This window comes from Pararge aegeria, chromosome 7, assembly GCF_905163445.1.
Source record: "Pararge aegeria chromosome 7, ilParAegt1.1, whole genome shotgun sequence".
NCBI lineage: Eukaryota > Metazoa > Arthropoda > Insecta > Lepidoptera > Nymphalidae > Pararge > Pararge aegeria.
In genome coordinates this window covers 15,588,059-15,615,953 of record NC_053186.1, presented here as the reverse complement: position 1 = coordinate 15,615,953, position 27,895 = coordinate 15,588,059, and the positions used below count along the sequence as shown (strand labels likewise).

The 27,895-nt window shown below is 35.9% G+C and overlaps 1 long non-coding RNA gene and 1 other non-coding gene across 2 annotated transcripts; both read right to left on the bottom strand.

Moving 5' to 3' along the window:
* Positions 1 to 3,006: 3,006 nt before the first annotated feature.
* Positions 3,007 to 5,734, bottom strand: LOC120625305. The gene is made up of 3 exons (XR_005658792.1): positions 5,386 to 5,734; positions 4,434 to 4,471; positions 3,007 to 3,108 (listed from the first exon to the last, which is right to left on the bottom strand). It is a non-coding gene; the product is annotated as an uncharacterized LOC120625305 (long non-coding RNA).
* Positions 5,735 to 27,280: 21,546 nt separating this feature from the next.
* On the bottom strand, positions 27,281 to 27,354 carry Trnat-agu. Its single transcript has one exon. It is a non-coding gene; the product is annotated as a tRNA-Thr (tRNA).
* Positions 27,355 to 27,895: the final 541 nt, after the last annotated feature.

The window sequence follows — 27,895 nt, the reverse complement described above, 5'->3', positions numbered from 1 at the left end:
ATTCAGACATTATTGCATGCAGTGCATTGTGTCCAAAAATAGTAAAAGCCACGGTATATTGCTAGCTCACAAACTTCTTCCCATAATCCCATTTGATGCGTTTACCATAACATTAGAGGTAATATACCAAATTGTATAAAGTAACTAGGCGCCTGTTCGAGAAACTAAAATGGAGTGGTTTTTGATGCTTCAATATAATTTGTGTACCTACGCGGTACCTGTATGATCTTAATTCTGTGATAGCTAAATGATGGTTCCACAACTATCAGAGATACGAATTTGTCATAATAAATACGCAGTGACAACCACAACATTAGAAGTTGGATTTGGCATGGATTGTCGTTACTCGTTGACGAAGCGTCTACTAGTGGTCGAAAAGTTTTAAACTCAAGACGGCGAATCGAAAGTTAGAGTTGAACTGTTCAGTTGATAATTGAGCCAATGTCTTTTAGAATAGCACGTCTGTAAATAAAGCCAACTTTTTTAACGTACATGACCTACTTATGGGTTTACATGAGGCGTTAGTTGCTGGCAATTACATTAACATTAACTCACATGGAACATTAAACATATAGACTACCTAATGTATATTATGCGGTCACCACTATACCTAACTAGATGACACCCCAAGATCTTACGTCTCACTATCGTAGTTTTAACACATATAGGTCATATATAAACCTTCTAAAGATGGACGGATGGACCTCAGTCCCAGAGCACATAACACCAGCTCGTAGGCAGTTTTTCCTATGGGCCATATGCTTAGTCCGACAAATAAAAAATATGAGCAGACGTAAGTTAAACCGGACAGGCTAAAATAAGGTAGAATCATAAAAATACTTTTTTTGCATCTGAAAATGTTTCCTTTGTACACTTCATGTATCTTTGTTCACAATCACAATTTATGGTACATACATAAATAAATAACTTTGCATCCTCTTTGGCTAGATGTACTCGTAAGTATACTGAGCATAACATCGAGATGACATCAAAAAGTATTTACAAAACTACATTATATTCGGAGGATTAAAATTCGTATAACATATTCATCGAAAGCCGTAGTAAAAGTGTAATTTTTCACGGGTACATTGTTTCGGATACAAGCGATAGGAAGTTATAAATGACGTTTCGGCTGTTCTCGGGACTACCAACGGGACTCGGTTATTTTTATCTGTAGGATAATAAATTGTAAATTGGTATATTATATCTGTGGTCCCCCATCGGTGATACTACTTTATTTATTAAAGCTGGAGTCGTGTTTGCATAAATTTTAAAATCTGTTTTTCAGGTTTAAATCCGCACACCATATTAAAACTTAATAAGTTCCCACTACTGTGAACCGGTATCTATATATAATATAAAATGCAAAGGTGACTGACTGACTGAATAACTGAATGATCTATCCACGCACAGCTCTAACCACTTGACGGATCGGGCTGAAATTTTGCACACAGATAGTTATTACAACGTAGGCATCCGCTAAGAAAGAAATTTTGGAAATTCCAACCCTAAGAGGGTTAAATAAATAAATAAATATACTACGACATTACACACATCGCCACCTAGCCCCAAAGTAAGCGTAGCTTGTGTTATGGGTACTAAGATAGCTGATGAATATTTCCATGAATATAAAACACAGAATTACTTATAATATACAGATAAACACCCAGACACTGAAAAACATTCATGTTCATCACACAAACATTTTCCAGTTGTGGGAATCGAACCCACGGCCACGACTCAGAAAGCAGGTTCGCTGCCCACTGCGCCAGTCGGCCGGTTAAATGAGGGATGAAAGTTTGTATAAAATCCTTCATTTATATATATATTTTTCAAGTTACATCCATGAAACTTTCGATTAAAAATAAAGATATACGTGTTTCACAAATTTTACAAATTCCAACTACAAAGATATCGAATGGGGGATGAAAATTTTTATGAAAGTTTCTGATTTTCGGTAAGTAATTTACGGTCATATTTTTCTATTTGCAGCAAGACATTTTTTTAAACCTTTGTAGTTCAAATTTACCAAATCAAAAATTGAACTTAACGTGAGCGAAGTGCGGGCAAAAGCTGGTGTCTTATAAGAGAAGGGGACCCGTAGATAGAGGGAGGGGTCATCACCCTCTCTCTTCCCACGGGTATCGTATGCGGTAACTAAGGTAATATATGGGAGAACTGTCACTGGAACTGGAACCCGTCTGCCCAGCGTGATGATTATGGGCAAAACCTTTCGTTAAGTGAGGCCTTTAGTCCAGCAGTGAACTGTTATAGGCTTTTGATTTAATTGAAGATGGTTATTTTTTTCAAACTCAAATCTAAATATTGTTTTATTCACGTAGACCTTTAGAAAACATTTTTGATACGTACATACAATACAATACATACTAGCTGACCCCAGCGCCATCTATCGGGCTGATTTGTGAATCTTAACCATGCAGAGTGCCACCCAAACGCATACCCAAAAATTCATTCAAATCGGTCCAGCCGTTTAGGAGGAGTTCAGTGACATACACACGCACACAAGAAATATATAAATATACTAGCGGACCTCAGCGCCATCTGTCGGGCTAATTTGTGAATCTAAACCATCCAGGGTGCCACCCAAACGCATACCAAAAAATTCATTCAAATCGGTCCAGCCGTTTAGGAGGAGTTCAGTGGCATACAAGAAATATATATATATATACTAGCGGACCCCAGCGCCATCTGTCGGGCTGATTTGTGAATCTAAACCATGTAGAGTGCCACCCAAACGCATACCAAAAAATTCATTCAAATCGGTCCAGCCGTTTAGGAGGAGTTCAGTGACATACACACGCACACAAGAAATATATATACATAGACATTGTTAGAGTACTGTAACATACATATTATTTACCTGCTTTTCGAGACACTTGCTTAACTCTTATAATTGCTTTACAAATAAAACGTTTCTTTCTTTAGATTTGTGTAACAGAGCTTTTCCAGGGAAGTACCATGCTTAATGCCATGCCATTTCTGCCACCAAGCAGCATTGTGTTCCGGTCTGATTGGCGTAGTTGCCGGTGTACGTATACGCTTCAGGTGAACGGATACAGGATTTATAAGGCGTGTTCCTCGCATGCCCTGCGAAATGTGGCTCAGCTGGAGATGGTTTTCCACTAACCATCAAGTAGGCAATCTGCTTGGACCGTCAATTAATAAATAAAAATTAATATAAATATAAATATAAAAAAATAATATATACTACGACAATACAAAAATCGCCATTTGGCCCCAAAGTAAGCTTGTGTTATGGGTACTAAGATGACTGATGAATATTTTATGAATATTATACATAAATACTTATAATATACAGATAAACACCCAGACACTGAAATACATTCATGTTCATCACACAAACATGTTCCAGTTTTGGGAATCAAACCCACGGCCATGGATACTGCATGGCACTGATAAATATTTTTTTGAGGGAGATTTATTATAGGGATTTTTATAGACTGGTGGGCTTAGGGTCTGGTGGGAGGCTTTGGCCGTGGCTAGTTACCACCCTACCGACAAAGACGTGCCGCTAAGCGATTTAGTGTTCCGGTGCGATGTCGCGTAGAAACCGATTAGGGGTACTACTACCGTACTCCCTAACTAATTAACTCGCTACCATCTTAGACTGCATCATCACTTACCACCTGGTGAGATTGCAGTTGAGGGCTGACTTGTAGTGGGATGAAAAAAAAGGTATGATAAACATTAAACATAAATACTTATAATATACAGATAAACACCGGGACTTTGAAAAGCACACATGTTCATCACTAAAACATGTTCCAGTAGTGGAAATCGAACCCACGGCCTTGGACTCAGAAAGCAGGGTCGCTGCCCATTGCGCCAGTCGGCCGTCACTACAACACAAACACTACAAATTTACTGTGAGATGGTGATAACAAAAAAAAAATTACCCGGTTAAGTTTGTTGTGGGCTCTTCTTAGACCAGGGCGCTTTTGGAACCCTCGTAGCTTTAGATTTTAAGTTGGCGAACGAAGTTATCAGCATCCCCTTACAATTATGTAAACATGTATGTATGAACGCTTCATAAGTGCCTGTGATAGATCAATATGCCATGAATAAAGAAATTTTGAATTCGAATTTTGAATTTGAATACTAAGTGATAATAATAATAAGACCTAGACTCTCTAACTCCAGGCTGGCACTGAGAATTATTTTTACAGAAAACCCCAATGCAGTATTTGGCCCGACTCGGAATCAAACCCAGGACTGTGATCAGTAGTCCCACATGCTAACAAGACTAACAAGACAGATAATTTAGATTAGCTAAAAACTTCCTCCGAGGTTATAAAAACCGTAATAAACATGTTGCCCACCTGAGGCCTGTAATATCGGCTGGAATGAGGTAAAATCGAAGTTGCCGGTAAGTTTAAAAAGTCTAATTTTACCTTCATACGCGACTCGAGTAGACGCCAACGGAGGAAAACTGTTTATGAAAGAATAATAAGGATAAGTACATAGATGTTTTTTAGTGTCGTTTTTGGCGGAGCTTTTTTCGTTTGGAAAAATGTTTGCTGTCAATCAAAAAGTTTATACATGAGGCAGGCTGTAGCTTTTTAAAACCAGAGTATAACCGAACGATTTAAACTCCCAACATAGTTTGCGTATACTTGATAAGTAAAATCTATAATCATTATTATTCTAAACAAAAATGCTGGTTTTTTCTAATTATAATTTTTTAAACTGCATATTTTAGTGTGGAAAGCAATTAAAAATCACTCGCTTTAACGGATACTGTTTTCAAAAGCGTGTCAAGACTAAAGTGCGGCTGATTTATCCGTGGGCCCAATGTATTATGTAAGCAAGCAACTGTGTCGCCGTTTGCTTAGCAAAGGGGTAAACAACATTTTAGTTTTCTGCAAAAATTAGAATATATTTTAATTATAGTCTTCTTCAAAAGTTTAAAATAAAATATGTTGTTTACCTCTAAAATAAACTAAACTAAATGTTCAAGATCTGTTTGTCTACATTTGGTAGGCGGATAAATCGGCACTTTACCAATATACTTGTCCAGCATGGTAGACTACGGCCTTCTCATTCTGAGAGGAGACAAATGGCCAATAATGGAACGTTAATTTTATTTTATTACACACACAGAGAAAGATCACCTATTTACTCAATATTTAACTTGGATATGCAGTCGCAGAAACTTTTTGTGATGCCACATCCTGTCTCTTCGCTCATTCTTCTTGCTTCGATCATCGATCGCTATGTCTCTTAGGCAAGAGACATAGCGATCGATCTCAGTGACCGATTCGTGTGTGGATAGGCAGTTTTGAAGCGACTGATTGCTGCGACGGATTCCTCGTGAATGTAATATACCTTAGTAGCTTTACTTACCGTTACTTACTAATTTTTAATCGCATGTCGTATCCATGCTATCCCAATGTAAAGTAAAGCCCGTGAAATTCCGACATCGTGCGATGGTATAATAAGGCAAAGTTGGCGATTGCACTAGTGAGATTTTCCTCCAATCATAAGTTTATAAGAAAAATAAACAAGATTTGCGTCTGCTCGGACCCGTTCAATTTTAATAGTTGCACGCACTGACTCTATAAAATCTTTTATGTAATAAATCGTATCAGTTTATTTATGGTAGAAATATAAATTATAAATGCATGCATGCCTTATCATTTTCGGAACTGGCAGGATTTGAACGAATCCCGGCCTGAGTGCTTTGCCAACTGAGCCGTGGTTCTCGTACGACCGTGGCCGACTTAATATTCAAAATTGAAAAATAGGCCTAGTTTATAAGAACTTTCGTAACGTCAAGTCAGTCTGTTTGTAGTGAGTCTACCACCGGTTCGGAAGGCAGATTCTACCGAAAAAAGCCAGCAAGAAACTCAAAACTCTCTTTCAAAATTTACAGTTTATAATCTTTAGAACTTTTCTATTTTGGGTTGATAAAAGCGGAATTTCCTGCTTCCAAGCAACCTTGTCTTTAAGAAATTCATCAATCGTATAGTAGCCACGATTGAATAAACGTGTTTTAACACATTATCTAAACTTATGCATTATTTGAAAATATTTATTTATTCTTTTAAATTATTGTTTTATAAAACAAACTATTTAAAACTAAATAAAATCTAAAACGTCCTCGAAATCACCGCAGCGAGGCACAGTTCCTAAGATGCTGGCAGCATTGCCCCTTTGGATGGCCAAACTAATTCGTTGGCCAAGGTAACTGCCCGCTCTAGGATCACCGGTAGACTCGATAACCCTTTTCGATAATTCTTTAAAAAGAGCTCTTGCCTCCGGACCCCACGGTCCCAAAGTCTCTACTCCAAAAGGCACAAAAATGAAGCTGCATTATTTTATATTATGCCTTTTTATTAGTCTTATAGCGTCCGAAATATTTTTATGCATTGTATATATGATAATGTTACAAATGATTAAAGCGCTGATAGCCCAATTCGTAGGACTTTTCGACTTTGACCCCACTTATATAAAGATCGCAATATTTACACCTGTCGTGAGATACTGATCACCCGATGTAGGGTCTATTTTGCGATCATAAACGATTAGGTACTTATACATATATATGTATGCCAATTATATCAGCTGTACAGCTCTATCGATTTCTAATTAAAATGGATGCGGTACGATAGACAGACCGACAGATTGGTGAATGGCTATGAGGATATTTGAAATGTGAGGAGCAATGGAGTGAGGATTTATGAGAATCAATAGACTCAGAGCAAGTTAAAAAGGCAGTGTACTTAACACTTTTTTTATCTCGGAAAAACATACCTACGCAGACGACGTCACGGGCAAAAGCTAGATAATAATAGCTAGACACAGCTTAAGGATTCCATATTGGACTACTGAACCCTAAACACAATTCACCCCTCTTCAGGTTAAAACTATCAGAGCCGCGAGTCTGCTATTACGAATGCAGCGATGTATTCGTTTCAAGTTTGATTATTTATTAATAATTTCTTAATATTCGCTGTAAATATATAATTTTTATTATTTCTTTAAAAGTAATCAATAAATTAAAAAAATAATTGCTTAATAGCCCAATTTGTTACAATGTCAATCAATTTAATAAAATAACTGGCACAAAATTATCAATTTATAGTTATCTAGAGTTACATTATGTATGTTTGATTGGTGCAGTGGGTAGTGACCCTGTGTTCTTTATCCAAGGCTTTGGAATCGATTTCCACAATTGGAAAAATGATTGGGTGATGAACATGATTTTTTTTTGTGTCAGGGGGTTTATTGGTGGGGGGGTTTTTTTGTGTCAGGGGGGGTTTCCGTATGTTCTAAGTATTTATGTATATTATTCATAAAAAATATGCATCGGTTATCCTAGCACCCATAACACAGGCTGCGTTTACTTTGAGGCTAAATGGCTAAATCAGTATTTTGATTAATAGTAGCCTATTACTTTTCACGGTATAACTAGATTTAGTTTAATTATTATTGACTGTTTAAGGTTGAATAAGTTATTTTTTAAGTAATGCGATAGATGGCGCTTTTTTTGATCTTATTTAATATTGTATCGCGCTATGAAGATTCTTTACTAATAATTAGAATAGGCCTCCTTGAATGTTATTAAGGTTGAGAATTACAGTGAACAAAATCTTGCTCAGAGTTTTATTTTATCACTCGGGTTTGGTGTGGGTGCGTTCATTGACAGTTTAATTATTATTATTGTCGTAATATATTTGTTTATTATTTATTTTATTATTCACTAACTTTGCAAACTTACTGCAACAATTGTGTGGAAATGGGAATGAGTCAAAAACGCGGAAAGACCAGTGATATTAAACACAATATGGAAGGTGTAGGTGGAAGGGGCTATAAATCGTCGGAGTATCTTCGCGCCGTGGACCAATTAGTGCAAGATGTTGCCGCGCACCCTCGAGGACTGGTTTATGCAATACTGCGAAGTTTTTTCACTGAAATATTGTACTGATATTTAATACGTCCTTATCTATTGCACGCCTCATAAGCGAAGCGTTGAGGTGGGTGATACTGTCAGTTTACGCACACCGAGTGATTCTCCATCTTCAAATGTCACTTTTTATTCTTTATTGCTTTTATAAGTGAATATAAACAGACAAATGTTGAGAAAAAACACTATTTTTAACACTCATGATATTTTTAAATCTCTTTTTATTATTTAAACTCATTAAATAATTGTTTCAAAAGTTCTGTCTTGGACGTCCGTGTGTCTGTATGTGCCGATCCCGTATCTTGTGGTCACGATAACGAGCGAAATGCTTTACTTATCGAGTTGATTTTACAGGCTTCCGGTTTTTTTAATAGGCTACAGTATTTTGAGGAATACTTTTCGCGGTATAATTAGATGTAGTTTAATTATTATTTACAAATAATCTAAATTTTTATGAGGCGGTCACTTTTGGGGTTTTCAACTATTTTATTTTTTATCCCACAACTGTATTAGTTGCTTAGTTAAGGCGTAAAGCAAGGACAAACAAACACGTTAGCATTTATCATATTAGTTGTTTACTAGAAAATAATACGTGGGTAGAAACACAGCTTAAGGATTCCATATTGGACTACTGAACCCTAAACATGATTGATTCTTCCTAATCCTATGTTCTACTTTTGTTTTATTGGTACTATACAATTATTGTTGGAGGTGGGCGTTAATTGTTGCGACCGAGTTTATACTACTCCAACTAATTATAACTACTTTCGCTGTAGCGATAAGACCGCCTTTGCATACCTAAACTTGTTTTTTTTTTTTTTTTTTTTTTTGTGTGTGCATAAAGAATTTAATAATATGAATTAGAATAATAAAAAAACAAAAACAGTTTCGCATTTCTAATTTTAGTGTCAATTGCCTACTAACTGTCCACTGCTGGACTTAAGACCTGAGAGACCGGAGAGGTCTTAAGTTTTTCCGTAATCACCACGCTGGGCAGGCGGCTTGGTGATCACAGTAGATGGTTGTAGTAGCACAGAGGACTGTTGCCCGTTCTCCGTTCCCTTAGTCTCGTACGATACCCGCGGAGTTGTGAACATCATCACATGGCGTTGACCTACCGTTACCGCGCGGCCAATAATATGAGTACGGGTATTGTCTCCTCATTGCATAGACCAGTCCAAAAGTCTAGAACCGCGACTTGGCGACTAGTTTTTAACGAATGCCGTGAACGCGTTAATTACTTTTCCAGTAATTAATATGATTTATACGACCGAGAATGGTTCATTGGTTGTATATGCTAAAATTCACCGCCAATTTCTAAACTCCGAGCTGGCACTATTTTTTTTCTTGATAAAAAAACTAAACGACAGACGTGGTGGTCTCCAGTTGAAAATGCTTACCCTTAGACCAATGAAGCAGTTAATTAGTTAAGGAGATTCACCGTCGTGCCGCAGAGAGGACGTTAAGCTGTCGGTACTCGGCCTAGTCTCTCTCCGAAAGTGTGAGAACAGAGAGCGCACCCAATTGGGCACTTTAATCATCAACATATCAACCCATTACCGGCCCACTTCAGGGAACGGGCTTAACCCCTTCTCCCATAATGAGAAGGGGTTAACGCCGTAGTCCACCACGCTGGCCTAGTGCGGATTGGTGGACTCCACACACCTTTGAGAACATTATGAACTCTAGGGCATGCAGGTTTCCTCACGATGTTTTCCTTCACCGTTGAACGGTGAACGAAAACATCGCAAGTGATATTTTAATTACTTAAAACGCACATACCCCGAAAAGGAGGTGCGTGCTGGGATTCGAACAAACAGTGAAGTCGAGCTCCTACCCACAGCACTATAATTTCTGCCGCGTATTTGGAAAAACTAAATGGGTCAGATTTTTTTAATTCTATTGTTCGACAATCATCACCGTTTGTTAATAATTTAATATCGAGAACAATCGAGATAAATGTCGTACCTACAATTTTTTTACCATAAAGATGATAGGTTATGTTTAACTAATTATTCTGTCAGACTTAGAATAACGTTTGACAGGAATCCAATCGGGCGGTAAGTGATAATACAGCCTAGAAGAGCACGCATCTCACAGTAATCAATTGCAGTTCGAATTCAGTTTGGCTGTTTTCCTTGATTGATTAGATATGGTCAAAGTATATTCAACTAATTCATGTAGAATAGGCATTTTAAGTTTTCAGCTTTATGCCTACGAAATAATATCTCTAATTAAATTATTATTTTAGTGGTAGCACCGAATTCTTAATTTTTGTTCTTCCTGTATAAATCTTTCTTATTTTTATTTTATAATTTTCACATCCAATGTAACCAGTTATTCACAAAATTCTAACAGTGATATTTAAAACTTTAATTGTTTAATTATAGCTAATAATTCGGCCTCACAGTTATAAATTAACTTTTTCAACTAGAAATAGATTCGTGCTTGACCATCTTATGGAAAGATTAAATATGGCCTATATCGCTTGCCTAGAAGATACCTATTCACTCTTGTTTTAAAGGTACATCGAAAGGTTCATTAACAAGCGATTAGGGTGAAGATCAGAGAACATTAGAGATGGAAATATTAGTTGTTTATGAAAATTCATATTTATGAATGCTCTAACATATTGTTTTTTGTTATTTATGCCCAGGATTTTGAAGGTGTGCGTAATCCATTCATACATTTTACCGTAGATTACAACCCGTAGAAGAACTGCGTCCGCTGTGGCGTTAATATTGCTTCCTGCGTTCGACCAATCACAAGGCACGCCTGGTTGAGCTAGTTCTGTCATTGGTCGCATGCGGGACGTAAACCTGCACGCCACTAAGAAGAAGTATAACCGAAATCAATATCACTAATAATTAGCCATTAATAAGCGAAAATACTTTGATTCATAATTGGCCATTTCAGCTTGCTTTGAGTAGACTTGCGTCCTAAATTATTATCAAAAGAATCCAAAATCTACAGATGATTGATGATGATCGAATTGTGAACAGCTATCCTGTTTTCTGTTAATAAGGATATCACTTCTAAATGCGATCTGCGATCTGAAAATTTTGAATTAGATTGTTTTTTCACATCTTACGCTGGGCGTGTCTAAATCAATTATTGAATCTATGACGCACCTACTCCATAATTCCCAAATACATACAGATCTGGGGATTATCCGAAGCTATCAACTTGATGCATTGCAAGCATTGTTGTTGTGAATTGAAGTTGCTGGGACAAAGGTAGGTGAGATTGTATTGACCTGGTCCACCCTGATTCATGGATGTGACCGGAGTCTATGCAATGTATGCTAATGAAGTACAAATTCCTAGCTTCACGTCGGAAACAACTCGAAGCTTTGATGAAAATGGCCTTGAAATTATTGGCCTTATTACAGAACTAGTGACCAATGAGACAGTGTGGTTAATACAATTTTTTTAGTCTTTCTCCCTTGTGATGACGGCAGATCAGAATGTTTTATTTTGTTTATGTATTCCTATGTAGTTATTTGAATGTAGGCTTATAATAATTTTACACAACCTATTTGTTCTCGCTCTTGTTGTCTCCTAATCCTAAGGTTGCCTGGCAGAGATCGCTTTTAAGCGATAAGGCCGCCTTTTATACTCTACTCCAGTTTTTGTGTTTCTCTCTATTCGTCCTTTATTTTCCTAACTGTGTAGTGGTGTACAAATAAAGAGTTTAAATAAATAAATAAATCAGAATATAGTTGTCACCACCCCTCCTCTTCCTAAGGGATATAACGAAGAATGTGCAGTAGTATACTCTGTGCTACTAAGAAATACAGCGATCACCAACCCGTCTACCCAGCCTGGTGATTATAGGCAAATCATCCCGTTGGATGAGTCCTTTAGTCCAGCAGTGGACAGTTATAGGTCACTGATTGATCTTCAACCCGGTGGTTAGATCAACAGAGAATCTGATGACCGTACCTTCGACAAGGCAATAAATACAAATGACAAAGTAGACAGCGCGATGGACAGCCATAATTTACCATAACATTACTTGCCACGATCCAGAGTCATGAGGGACCAAATGAAGAGAAAATACTACAAATTTCAAAACAGAAAAACCATACCTATTTTTTCTTGATCTGGATTCGAACCCTCGTGATCCGTAGATTCCTTAGGATAAGGAAGAAAGCCAAATAAGTGCCAACCGACCTTTAATGACTTGACGTTAATTAACCTCAAAATATTTTTTTTTAGGGTTTCGTATCAAAATTGTTTTTTTAACCCGTATGGTTTGACTTCCGACACAGCCGATTAAGTTCATTTATAGAAAAATGTTACACGAAAAATGTTTTTTTTATTAATTATAGTTTGTTAAAAGTCGGCATTAAAACTCTGCAAGCAAAGCTAGATTTCCGGTTCATTAGGAGAAGATATTTTATACACACATACACATTCAACTTAACGTTCACAGTTTCGAAAAGCCAATCATCTGCTTGGTACGTCAATATTATACTTAGTTTATCAAAACACCGAAATTTTGTTTTCATTGGCTGTTATTCGTGTAATTTTATCATTTAAATATAAAATACCTGCATCATTATATGTGGTTTACTTTACAGTCTTCTCTTCTTTAGTTTTTTTTTTTTTTACTTGACCATAATAGAACCAATCAAAATCATAGGTGTTTGCTAAACTATCTTCATCATCATCATATCAACCCATTACCGGCCCACTACAGAGCCTGGGTCTCCTCCCACAATTACAAGTGGTTAAGGCCGCAGTCCACCACGCTGGCCCAGTTCGGATTGGTGGACTCTACACGCCTTTGAAAACTTTATTGAGTACTCTCAGGCATGCAGGTTTCCTCACGGTGTTTTTCTTTACCGTTGAAGCAAGTGGTATTTTAATGTTTAAAACGCACATAAGTTAGAACAGTTAGTAGTGCCTGCTGGGACACGAACTCGGCCTTTCGAAAGTAAACTCAATGTCCTAACCACTGGGCTATCACCGCTTTCTAGACTATGTTTATAACTAAATAATAAAAGTACGTAACCCTCAATACAGTATCACTCGTACTTGGCAAGTTTTTAAGGATGGAGTATACGTCCTCGAACCCCGCGGAATAGAGAAAATAAATAATTTATTCTCCCCGCTCGTATTTCCAGTTGAAAAGGCTCGCGGAGCTCTCGCAGCAGGAAGTGCCGGCACTCGCAAACATGCTTTTTCCACGTAATGCCTTTGAGGAAATTAAATAAACTGCAACACCGCATCATAAGCACCCTTACCGCCGTACCGTTGCGTCTTCGTCTCCATTGTTATTGCCGTCAACGTTCTTTCAACACCATCACCTAACATTAGTGTTAAAATATTAAATAAATAAATAAATATACTACGACAATACACACAGCCCCATAGTAAGCGTAGCTTGTGTTATGGGTACTAAGATATCTGATGAATATTTTTATGAATATAATACACATAAATACTTATAATATACATATAAACACCCAGACACTGAAAAACAATCATGTTCATCACACAAACATTTTCCAGTTGTGGGAATCGAACCCACGGCCTAGGACTCAGAAAGCAGGATCGCTGCCCACTGCGCCAGTCGGCCGTCTGAACGTAAAATGTTTATGTTTACGCTTCATCACCTCCAAGAGTACTATTCGTATCTCTATCCCACAAAATTTCTACAGGACGGGCACTTAGGTTTTAATTAACTTGAAACACGACGACCTTGTGACCAACTGGTTACTATATGTAAAATTTTTGCGGAAAAAAAAGATTGTATTGAGCTTCATAACAAGCTATGTCAAACTGACAGATGCTTAAATAAGCACATATATGGCACTTTTGATGCGTACATCACATGTAAAATATAAGATAGAAGTGAGTTGATGGCGATAACTAAATTCATAAACTTAAAACTAAAGCTACGAGGGTTCCAAACGCGCTCTGGTCTAAGAAGAAGCCCACAACAAACTTGGCCGGTTGTTTATTTTTTGTTATCACCATCCCACACTGTCACTTAAAACTTTTAAAGAAGCACCTGGTTAGAGCAATAATTTACACCCAAACATTTTTATAACACTATAATAGGACTTTTCTATAAGCTTACGTTTAACCCCGCATAAATTTTTCACTGTCCCCTTTTCTCGCACAGCGTCTCGCGCTAGATCCCTCATACCACGCTCACTGTCTGCTTTAAACAAACGTTTGATGGAGTCTCCTAACTGTGACATATTTGCAGATGACTGGAATAAATTACTACGCCAGTTACTTCATAGTCATAGTTTTCTGAAAGAATATGACTGACTACCTACTTTCATTTTATTTAACTTATCTATGTATTTTTTTTTACAAATTTTTTGCTTTTTTTATTTTTATTGTTTAGCATTATATTAGTAGGTATATCTCTCTTTTCTATTTTTTGTACCCTAATTTTAAATATATACAGATTGTTCGTGTAGTTCATGAATATAATAAGAATAATAATATAATTGTTAGTATAATAAGAAAAATTAGCGTACCGTACTAATTAATTAATAAATTCATAAGTGCCTGTGTATATTTTATTAGCTGGTTTTTTTCCAGTACAAGATAGCCTTTGACTGCAATCTTAACTGGTGGTAAGTGATGATGCAGTTTAAATATTACTACATGAATAATCTACTACATGAATAATCTACTACATGAATAAAACATTTTTGAATTTGAATTTGAATTTAATATCATGTGTGACTGTGCATTGATTACTTTCATTGCACTCTAAGAAGAAGTCATTTTTTAATGAACCAAAGTCTTTTAATTATTAGTCCTTTCGGAAGATTGATGATACAGAGCTATGAAAAACTCGTTGGGAGAAGCATTTTATCCAGCAGTGGACAGTTATAAGCTATGGGCAAATATTTTTTCCCATCTTCCGTCTTCCCTATAATCTGGGTACCTTCAAATCAAGAGTAAATAGGCTTCTATGCAAGCGCGCTTCATCTTAGGCTGCATCATCACTTACCATCAGGTGTGATTGCAGTCAAGCACTTGTCTTTATATTAAAAAAAAAAATCTGATCACGTTTGTTATGACGTGCCAATGAACAATGTAAACGCGCTCTTCATATCGCAGCACGGGGCTGTCGCTTCCTTTTATTTGGGGGCAAATACGATTTCACCTTCGTATATTCAACTCTTTGTATGAACTAAAGTGCTGCACACAGGGGACGTAGGTTCGAGTCCCTAGATTAATAAAATAGATGCTTAGAACTTGTCTGAAAAGGGCAAATTCGCCGCGGAACCTTTGTACTGCCTTGATTGCGGACATGTCGCATCATCAGTATTCCGATTTACTGATATAAATGGACGACGTTAAACATATTTTTCAGTTAGTTCTTTGACAATCTCACCTGATGGACTAAGATGGTAACGGGCTAACCTGTTAAAGGTATGGCAGTTATAAACGATTACCCCTACATCAGGTTATACGCGTCATTGTAGCGGCACGTCTTTGTCAGTAGGGTGGTAACTTGCAATGGTTGAAGCCTTCCAGGACGGACCAGGGGATATACAGAAATGATATATATTCCCAAATTGTACCTGCCGGTCGAACCCGGGTCCACTGACCTGTGCGCCAGTGAGGTAGCCCCTATATTTATTATTTTAGTCGCCTTTTACGACACCCGCAGTGGAGGCAACTGTATTCTGATCTGCCGTCAAACCACGGCAAAGAGTTCCCATATTACTTTTCATATTACCGCGATTTTCATAGCGCTATTTCAACTTGTTTACGCTTTAACTGGTTAACGCGACAATTACATGTTACAAACAAGTACTTTTTTATGCTTGTACCCTCTTTTACAATATTTTTTGTTTAAAGCGGAAATATCCACAAATATTCAATTTCGCAGTTTACTTACAAGTATTGTGATAATGCTGTATGTTTTAATAGGTGCTTGTACTATTTGTGTCTTATGTATGCGTATACGGGTCTGTAAAATGATATTGATCAATTAAGAGTTTCTTGAATAAATAATAGCGCTATTAAGTTTGCCTTTCAGACAATATCAAGCACTGAATCCACGGAGGAAGACCAATCTTAAACCCACCTCTACGCACCGTCCACCGTCCACTTGCAAGATATCTACACAAATTCCATCAACAAAGTCACAAATGCGCTTGAAAAGTCCTCTACAAACGAAGATATTCAACTAACCAATATACCGACGCTTGTTGAATTACCACTCCACCGAAAGTTATCCTGAACGCTTCATACATAAAGAAGATTAGTGCGACTACATCGATCCGCTATGCAGATGTGCCCCAAGAGTCTTTGAAAGTTATACCAATACGGGATCAGCCGCGGGGCGTCTTGGATGTACTTTCCCCTGCTTCGAGGGTCAAAACATTTAAGAGCGTCTTCGATTCTTTCAAGCGAGTGTTATCTTATACGTTCCGGAAGTGATAACTTCTGTATATCTATATAATAAGAATACATAGGATTTGAATATAAATTTTAATTTCTGACGACCGCCCTGGCGCAGCGGTAAAGGCTGTGAATTTTAGTAGCAGGTCCCGTTTTCGATTTCCGGCAGGGGCAATTTATAATTTTTGGTCTGGTGGGAGGCTTTGGTCGTGACTATGTACCACCCTACCGACAAAGACGTGCCGCTAAGCGATTTAGTGTCGCGTAGAAACCTATTAGGTATAAAAAGGATTTCTCTTTCTCCAGAAATTAATGAATATTTTTATTAAATTAGGATTGCTGGCTATATATGTTCTAATTTCATAAAGATCGATGCAATAGTCGAGCAGAATATTTAACAAATAAACAAACGCAAAGTAATGTTTCGTTTAAGTAGTATAACACTATAAGTAAAGTATTTTAATTTTAATCATTGTCTCATCTTAACAACCAATTATCAGCCTACTTCAGGGCATGGGATTCGTCCTACAATGAGAAGAATTTAGGCCTTAGTCCACCAAGCTAACCCAGTACGGTTTGGTGGAGTAATACTTAACGTAACTGTTGCATAGTTCCGAGTGCTACCCTCGTTTAATTTAAAAATATAGCATTAATATCTTTAACAGGTAAATGCATTTAATTTTTATTAATAAACGTACGTCTGTTCTAAGTTCTACGTAAAAAAAAGTTATTATCATCTGTTATGTGGCTCAATAAGTTGTTAAAAATGTTTAGTTTATATGCTGTAAAGTTTTTAAAAGGTGTTTTAACCTGCTAAACTGTTAGTAGTATATTATTGATTTGTTCAACCTAGGCTAGTCACTAGGATATGAACTGTTATACAATTATTTAATTAATAAAGATATTTTAAAAAGAAAACAAACAAAACTTCACAAGCATATTGTCTGAGAAAAGTACAGAAATCCTTTGTGGGGATGGGTATATTCTTTTATAACATGATACCGAAGGTAATATTAGATACCTTTACCTAATTAAAGGTTTTAAACTAATATTTTCGTGGTTAATCAACATTTCTTAAATCATATCGTGGTATGTACCCGTTGAAATATATTTAAGAAACCTTTACCTAAGTTTAACAATATATTAAAACATATTTAACCAATCGTAGTTACTACACGATTCATGAATTCCTTAACGACAAGGCTGCTTCGAAACAGGCCACTCCGCTCTCATCTCTCACAAAACGGAAAAATTTTAAAACTATAAAAATATAATATTGGAAAAGAGCTATCTGCTGAGTTTCTTGCCGGGTCTTCTAAGTGGAATCTGCCTTCCGAACCGGTGGTCGAGTCACTACAAACAGACTGACTTGACGTTTCAAAAGTGCTTATAAACTAAGCCTACTTCAACTAAATGAATTTTGAAACAATTTCTTATTAAAACTTTCATTAAAAACGAAAAATCATACTTTTATGTAACATTATGAAGAAAATTAAGATAAGAATCATTTTAATTTATACCGAAAAGCAGTTGAACGCTCCACATTTGGCTTCGCTCCAACAAATTAATTGGAGGCGTGCTGACTGTACTTGAGGTCATAGAGCTGTCATTATAATTGGGCCAATCAACGAATGTCACGTATGCACTTTTGATCATGTGCTTATGATTATTATCAAGGTGTGTTGCATAATGTTTTTTTTTGTTATTTCGATAGGCCAGTGTTTGACGTCAACCATACCTGTTGAAAAGCGATGATCGGAGCAGGCTAGCCTATTCACTCTTGCCTTGAAGGTACTCAAGTTATACGATGCAGGAACACATCCTAGCGTTACATATTAGTAACGTGGATAAAAGTTTTTCGTGCTCTTTGATTGAATATCAGTTACAAACCATATCATAAGTATTCACTATAATATCACCATTATACCTAATGGTGATATTATGGTACAATGATCATAGGCTTTGGCCTCCGGGTGGGCAGAGTTCAATCCCGAAACAAACATCCAACTATACAAAGTTATGTACGATTTTTATTTAAGCAATTTAATATAAAACATCGTGAGGAAACCTTTATGTCTAAGAGTTCCCCAGAACTTTTTGAAAGCAGTGTAAAGTCCACAAATCTGAACTTGGACAGCTTGGTGAACTACAGCCTAAAACTTTCTTATTCTGAGACCCCTGCGTTGTAGTAGGCCATGTGTTGACGAAGACAAGATGATTATAAAAATAAAGTCTCGTCGGCAGTACCATTATGGCATCAAAAACGTTGCACTTAATCTAATTGCCTCGGGATGTCAGTAACAGAAGCAAAAGGCATGCATAAATGACATAAAGTCTCTGGGTTTCCAATTAAATGGATGTCCCTCGAGAATAGACTTTGTAAGACTAATATACACCCAAACTTTACCTATCTAACAAATTTACCTCGAATCGAACCAAAGACGGCCGACTGGCGCAGTGGGCAGCGACCCTGCTTTCTAAGTCCAAGGCCGTGGGTTCGATTCCCACAACTGGAAAATGTTTGTGTGATGAACATTATGTGTTTTTCAGTGTCTGGGTGTTTATATGTATTTTCTAAGTATTTATGTATATATAATTCATAAAAATATTCATCAGTCATCTTAGTACCCATAACACAAGCTACGCTTACTTTGGGGCTAGGTGGCGATGGGTGTATTGTCGTAGTATATTTATTTCTTTATTTATTAATTTTAAAGAGATATTTAATCAAACACTAAAAACTAGGCAGTTTGAGGGACAACAAATTCATGTAATGCTACAATTAAATAACTAACAATTGGACAAGAGCCTGCAGCTCTTGACAAACTCTACTAGTACCTACACTCCTACAATACAACTGGTGTCACGTTAAAAGAGCGCCAACTGTTACCGCACAGCAACTTTAGTTAACAATAACATGTCAATGCATGGACTTAACTCTGACACAAAAGTTGATAACTTTGACTGCTTTCATTCGTTCATAGTAAGGGACTATGTTTCGGAGCCATAAGTCATCAAATTATAATTTATCGCCATGGTCCTAAATTAAATTGCCGCATCATTCCATTCATTAGGAATTCCTCTCGCAATAATATGTCAATGCGTGGACTTAACTCTGACACAAAAGTGGATAACTTTGACTGCTTTCTTATCGGGTTCATAGTAAGCGACAAGGTTTCGAAGCCATAAGTCATCACGTTATAATTTATCGCCCTGGTCCTAAATTAAATTGCCGTGTCATCCCATTCATTAGGAATTCCTCTCGCTAAAGGCCGGAGAGAGATCGTGTGAGCGATATAACTGCTTTTGTACGTTGAAATGCTTTATTGAACATACTATATACGTGATTTTGTGTATTCAATAAATCAAAAAATCGTCACTGGCAACTTTCCATGTTGCAAGACTTTGATCTCCAACCAATAATGTGTTAATTATTTTAATGATCACAAGTTTGCGCACTGCTATCAGTTAACCATGTAGTGGATAATGATGATGAATATAGTAAGTCTAATCATCCGCATATATTTGTGTTATAAATTGTCAACAGTCTAATTGCGTGATTGACTGCTGGCGCCCGTTTTGCGTGACACCAGCAATACTTCATGTGCGAACGTGCTTCTAGTCGATTGCTCCTAATTGCTCGAAGCTCACGAGTAGGTACCTACTCGAAAAGCATGCTCTAGTCTTTTTCCTCCAATTATTCTTTTGGTTTGAAGCCAACATTGATGCATTCCATCAGTTTTGAGACTTCTCTGACTTAGCGGTGTTTTATTTGGCTTATAAGCTGGAGATCCTAGGTTTGTCTCCCGGCTAACGACAATTTATAAAGTTCATCAAAATACACAATAAAATATTTTGCGTATTCGGCCATCCCCTATTGGAGTAACATTGAGGGTCTAAATTACTTATGTCTGCAACTTATATATAATACTACTAAACTACGATTGCAAGATATATTATATATGCAAAATTCACCTCCGGAGAGCACGTGAAGCTTTCGGTCCTGCGCCTGATCTCTTTCCGATCGTGGGAGAGTTGCCGTCCTATCGAACTACGAGAGTGAGGGAATAAAAAGTGCATCTTTGCTTGCGCACATACTCTACTATATCCCGTGTTGTTGAAAAATCTCAGGAAATTTACCACAAAACTGTAACATCTTTATTATAAATAATTATCATTACCCATCTATAATTACCACCGTGCTGTGCTAATAGGTCTTACTTTCTAAACACATATAGATTTACGTAAAGCTGCCATCTAAGAATCAAATACGTCTTGTATTTTATTCGTATTTAAGTTTCAACTGGGAGGTCCCGAGTTCGATCCCCGGTAGGGCCAACGTGGGTGTTTAATTCAGAATTTTCTCTTGTTTGAAGCTTTACCCGTGGCTAGTTACTACCCCAGCGACGAAGCTAAGCGATTTAGTATTCCGAAATGATTTCGCGTAGAAACTGATTAAGGATATGGGTTTTGATAAGTACCATACCCCTAACACATTAGCCCGTTACCATCTTAGGCCGCATCATCACTAAGCAGCAGGTGAGATTGCAGTCAAAAAGAATGTCAATGAGCTTGGTCACCATTAGCGATTAACATAATATGAAACATAAACAAACCCGTTGCGAATTTCCACAAAACCTCGAAGCTTAAAATTATTTCGATTCTCAACTTGGCAGGCCACGCGGTGAATGTTTTAATGAAATTTCTGGCACTTTTGAACTACTGCGAGCCATTTCAGATGAAATTAGATATGTATTGTTTAATTTAACTTGCTGTTGACTGAATTACCTATACAAAATAATCGATTTGAAATTTCCGTGCATAAATTGGAATGTTCTTTTCCATAACGTGCCTATTTCATAATAATAAAACCTGATCGCCTGATCTCTTTCCGACCGAGAGTGAGGGAATAAAAAGTGCATCTTATTTCATAATAATAAAATGAGAGATAGGTTTCCAAATTGACAAATCTTTAGTTTATGTAGTTTAGGATTAATATCACCATATAAAGTGACAAAACATTGAATAAAGATTTTAGTATTATATATATATATATATATATATATATATATATATATATATATTAGAATCGCGGGGAGCCGCAGAATACAAGCGGCCCAGAATCGTGGAGTTTGGAGCGCCCTACAAAAGACTCATGTCCAGCAGTGGACGTTAGTCGTTTGATTTGATGATATATATATAAAATACGATTACGCATATAAAAAAAAATATATGTAATTAATAGTCTTTTAGCTAACTCTAAAGTCAATAATTCAAAAATAAAAACTGAAAATATCAAAAACTAAAGCCAGTATCTTAAAACAAGATACCAAGTTGGAGAACCTCTCTTGCCATTGAAAACAAATCGCATAAAATATTAAAATTAATTAAGAGACAAAGTCAGCAGTATATTATACCTAATTGAACTCAGAAATAATATTGAACAATTAGCCACTTCTCTGGTCTGGTCTGATCGACTTTAGCCGTGGATAGTTAACACCCATCCTTGACTGCATCGCCACTTATATCACCTGATATAAGTGGCGATGCAGTCTATTAAACCCTTTATCCCTAATCGGTTTCTACCCTTCATCGCATCGCGTCATGATATATAACAATATATTATCTACCAACCATCGCAATAGAAAACTCACTTCAATAACAATGAAATAAAATTCTAAAATCAGATTGACATAAAAACCTCACTCAGCATTCGTCGGGACATCGGCAATGTAATTTTTTTCTCTCGTTCGTTTTATTCAAATGAAGTTAAAAACGCTGAGTCGGCGGGAGGGTGATAATTTGATATTCAAAGCTATCTGTGGAAAGCTTAACTCAGGAATTTCGTAATTATCGCCAAATGAATGCGAAATAATAAAAAAATCCGTTCATTTTTTCAAAAAAGACTATCAATTATAAATAACAGTAGCGCACTGAGAGGGTTCTGTAAAAATTGGAATCGCTTCATGTTAGTTTAAAAAAAAAATTATTAAAAAAAAAGCCATTTATTCTAACTACCATAATTATAAATTTCTCTTAAGATTAGTATTATTGTTGGTATTTCATATTGTTATACTACATAAGTTATTAATTTATTTATTCCTTAATTTTAGTTCACAACTTATTTATAAACATTATACACAATTACAATACATAAAAGAATGCACTAACTTATAGCATCCACACTAACAAATTCAAATTACTATTTACATTCAGGAACTTAGAAATTATATTATATAAATACTAGCGCACCCTAGCGCCATCTGTCGGGCTGATTTGTGAATCAAAACCATCCAGGGTGCCACCAAATAGTTCATTCAATCGTTTAGGAGGAGTTCAGTGACGTACACACGCACACAAGAAATATATATATAAAGATAGTTAGGTCTCTGTGATTTAAGTTTTTCCGTTATGTACGCTTACAGCTCTCTTCATGTCTTCCTTTCCTTTGCTTTCCTCGACCATAGTGGGCCATTGACCTGCACAAGTACGTCCGCCCAGCATCTCCTTGGTCTTCCTGTTTTTCTTTTCCCATTACGCAGTACCCATTGTATAACTATATTTGTCCACTTAGTATTATAGTATTATACATATGTATTCCATATTTTATGTATTATGAAATAAACTGTGTTATATCCCTTTCTCGTAAGCCTTCACTATAGAACTTTCACAATGAACTTAAAGCATATATAGCAAAATCGGTACGGTGTAATTTTTAATTTCTGTAATATTTAAATTCCACACCAAAAATATCTTGCGCAATGTACTCTCTGCACATTCTTCGCTCCAATGCCGGAGCATCTTCAGGAGATGTTGACTTTACAATACTTTCAATACTTAGCATTTATTCATTTTAAAGTCAACATCTCCTGAGGATGCTCCGGTGTCCTTCCTTTCTTCCGTTCTCCTTCCTTTTGCGGAGTATATAACATTAAGCTTAGTAAATAAATAAATATACTACCACAGTACAAAAATTGTATGCGTAGTAATACAACTGATTAAAATTTACTGAACTATGTAAATAATTAATTACATTTTCATCATTCAGTATTGTTTTATATATATTTATATAAGTAATGAATTATTTTTTTATGTATATATGCACCACCTATCTATTATATGTATTTGTTATCTTCGCCATTGGTTGCCTGGAAGACATAGCTTTAAAGCGATAAGGCCGCCAATTGTATCTATACCTTGTTTTGTTGTACTTTTCTTGTACTCATTCCTTCATTAATTCATACAGAAATTCTTATAATAATATATTGATAAACACCCAGGAACTGGAAAACATTCATGTTTATCACACAAACATTTTCTAGTTGTGGGAATCGAACCCACAGCCTTGGACCCAGAAAGCGGGGTTACTGCCCACTGCGATAATCTTTCAATTTCGAAGTCTGCTTCAATTATGCTACATGCCTGCTTCAATCCAATTTAACTCTGATTGTATTAGCCTATAATAAGTGCCTACTGGTACTTTATACGTGGCAGCTATTTTGGAAACAATAAAAATAGCCTACAGCCGTAACCTACTGTCAGGCTCCATACTAAACTATTCAAACCCGTTTAAATATTTGAGGCCACCGGTTTGTAGTAAATAAAGGTGGTGCGAATGATCAGTCGATAGTTTTATAAAGTTACCTGGGTAGTATTATATGTCCAATTAATTTGTTTTTTTTTTTTGCTGATACAGGTAAATATGAAGATGTTAAATTTTCATTCAAAGCAAATTATTGTAACATTGAAATTAAAGAATAAACAAGAAACTTGTATTTTTACAACACAAAATAATTAGTATAAATATAACTAAAAGGACTTGAGTTATGATATTTTAATAAAACAGTGACATTAGTAACTGTTTTACTATCTTAGCTGATCTTTAACCTCGAACGCAAAAACGAAGGATGGTTTAAAATGGCCGCCGCAACAAAATGGCAAATTACATATTATTCACAACTCCCTCTATATGGGTATCAAATGAAAGGCCTTGACTAATATAATATGATAAATTTCAAATACAAGATAAGTATACATAAGTGCGGATAACATATTTTAACAACTCTTTCAATATGCGTATCAAATGATAAAGCTTGACTAGTAGAATAATAATGTACACTACATTGAAAGGAATGATTTAATGTAGGAATTTTTTTTATTTGTAATTTATTTTTGATACGTATCCCTAAAACGTTGGCTTTGTTGCAACGACTCTTAATAATGGTTGCCTTGGAAAAACGATGTTGAGAATTTTAAATTCAACTAAAGTCAACGTTTTGTCTCTGCTAAGATAAAATATAACTGTGTTTTGTGGTTTTATCCATTAATTAGTTTATGTCATCGCGCATGAAAACTATTTAAACGAAGCGTTGGTCTAAAATACAAATATCTTCAATTGTTTATAAAGAAGGTTATGGAACTAATGTCCGATTTCACTAAAGCGAGGAATCGCCTATGCCTAATGATTTAGGTGATTCCTAAAAAAAAAAACCTTACCCGAACCCTTATGTGATGGTATCTCAAGACATTAGGCGCCGTCTAAAGTTACGACAGCGATTCGGCGGATGGTAAAGCTTAGGGGTAAGGGGACTCGTAAACTGACACTTGTCAGATGAAAAAATATAAATCTCCAATACATACGAAAAATTAAAAATATGATAATACAAACACAAAATACCGCACCTTGTGGCAAGAACCACAGAGTAGGTTATGTGATTCACCTAGTGGAAATCGAAACGTGAAAAGTGAATTTATGCCTGGGAATCTTCTTTGATTAGCCGTAACATACTTAGGCATTGCCTGATCCGTCGCTAATGAAAACGGGCACAAGCCTTCTCTATAAACATAACATTTTGGTAATCACTTCAGATCTTCTATACTTGAACCGATTTTAAAACTTTATACAAAAAAAAACTTGTCTGTTCGAAAATTTAAATCGAAAAAACATAATCAGATGTATTAATCAGCGGGGCACGGTTTTAAAGTCAATCCTAAAAATTACGATCCGGTTTCGGAATACCGGTCGGATTAAAACGTTGAAAACTTTAAAGGGTTAACATGAAAATGAAATTTATACTGCCGAATAAATCTGTTCGATTTAATTATCACTAATAGGATAAAGCTGGTGGCGTGGAAACCGACTGAAAGCAAAGTTCTCACGAAAGAGTTGCGAAGTTTCACAAAAGTCAGAAAATTATTACAGAAGAAAAATCTAAATTTAGTTAGATTACAATATAATTCATAAAAAAATTGGCTTTCGGAGCAACCAAGTTCCTTGATTTCAAACAAATTATAATCTGAGTTTTGGTCAGGCGTTCATAAACAATTGTAAACAGTAAGTTAATTATTACCTCTCTACCTCTAAAGAGCTATGCTTGCTGGCAAGCGTACACCTGTATATCTATGTGACATAGTTGAATAGACACAAAGATAAGCAGACGCACAGACCCATAGCAATAATACACAGAAATAGTCTCGTATATTGGCCGCCACACAGGCTAACTAAGACACGCAGCAGTACAGATAAAGACACAGATACACAGACAAGCAGATTCACATACACAATGGCAGACAGGAAAGCGCTCATACTAATAACATCCCCCTGTTTTGGCAGGGATTAATTAAGGAATTTAATCCGCAAATTAATTTTAAAACAACTAGATAGATAAGTACTATATTTTGCCCGCAATTAAATTTGATAATCTAAATTATTTGGAATTGATAATATGAACGTAAGCTGCTATGTGAGTTAAAATTAATTATCAGTTATTCTCATCAACCGATAAGGTACCTATTAGCGTGAAATTAATGATAAATTAAATTTAAATGATTCAGTAGGTAATAAGTAACAATCTAAATTAGAATCCATGTTTATTTTAAGGTTGGGAACATTAATATACACTACACATTGAATTAAAAGCGTACAGAATCCTCATCAAGCCATTATTGTATGCAGTGCATTGTGTACAAAAACAGTGAAAACGCACACGTCTTAATTACCCGCGGAATTTTGCTAGCTTAGAAACTTTTTCCAATTTTATTTTTGAAAATTAGAGGTAAAAGAATTACTGTCATATGCTAAATGGTATAAAGTGACTAACCCTTAGTTCTAAAACCATTCCAAAGTGGAGCAGTTTTTGCACTGATATCTAATATTACCACTGAGTCAAAAATGTTGTCACTTTTGTTTATGTCTCAAATAGATCGACTTCATGTTGGCGCTGTAAATTTAACGAGCTTCCGAGGAACTAAAATTAGAATTCATATTCGTTCCAGAGACACACTTATGTCACATATGGTGCATGCAATGGGAACAAAATTTTAGCTGTTATTTGTTTAATGTCAACCAGTCAAGTGTGATAATCGAGAATTCACTTCAGATTAATGAATGTTAACAATACTAAATAAATATACTACAATACACACATCATTCTCACAGTAAGCGTAGCTTGTGTTACAGATAAACACGCGGACACTGAAAAACATTCATTCTAATCACACAAACATTTTCTAGTTGTTGTAATCGAACCCACGGCCTTGGACGCAGAAAGCAGGCTCGCTGCAAACAAAAAAAATGTGAAACATAATTTCACTTGAATCTCATATAGCTAATTAATTATTGCTCTAACCAGGTTGCTTTTTAAAGTTTTAAATGACAATGAAATATGGTGACAAACCGGCTATGTTTTGTCGGCTTCTTCTTAGGCCAGGGCGCGTTTGAAACCCTCGCAGCTTTAGTTTTAAGTTGATGAATTTAGTTATCACCAGAAACTCACTTCTATGTCATATTTTCCATGTAATGTACACATCATAAGTGCCATCTATATGCCTATATTTTGAATAAAGAAATATTGGACTTTGACTATTAAAAGAAAAATTAAAAATTAAAATTGCTTGAAAAATAAATTGAATAAAGTAAAATAAACTAGTTTACACATTCATTAGTAGGCCCCGGCGAGATTCGAACTCGCGATCTCCTGTTTACTAGACAGGCGCTTTAACCAACTAAGCCACGGCGCCGATGATGCTTTGCTGTAAATACGTAAACCGATGCTTGAGGCGCTCTGTTTCTTCCATTACATGCATTTTATTTTTAAATTCTTTAGCTGTTGCTTGGAACTTCGACCACTTTTTTATATTAAAAAACTCTGCAGTTTTCCCCAAATGAAAGTAGTGTTCTACGACTATATATATTTATATATATATATATAATCTATACAAGCGCTCTCTATGCAAAATTATGCCAAGTTGTTTAGCTGTGAAATTGTGAAAAGGAGATTACTTTCAAAATCCCAAGAAAATTTCTAAATTATTTTTTCAGTCCAGTCACAAATTAATAAAATCGTATCATGTCACGATCTCAAGAAGCATCAGGGTTAGTCATATTAAATAAAGTGAAGTAGTTTTTTTTATTTTCAATAAATAAAGCTGCAAAATCTAGCGATCTGCCATGACAATTAGTGTAACACCGAATTTTAAATAATGACGTCACGTCTATATAAACATAATTTTGTACATATTGAATATCAAGTGTTTCTTGATTTCAAACTATCAGTTGCTA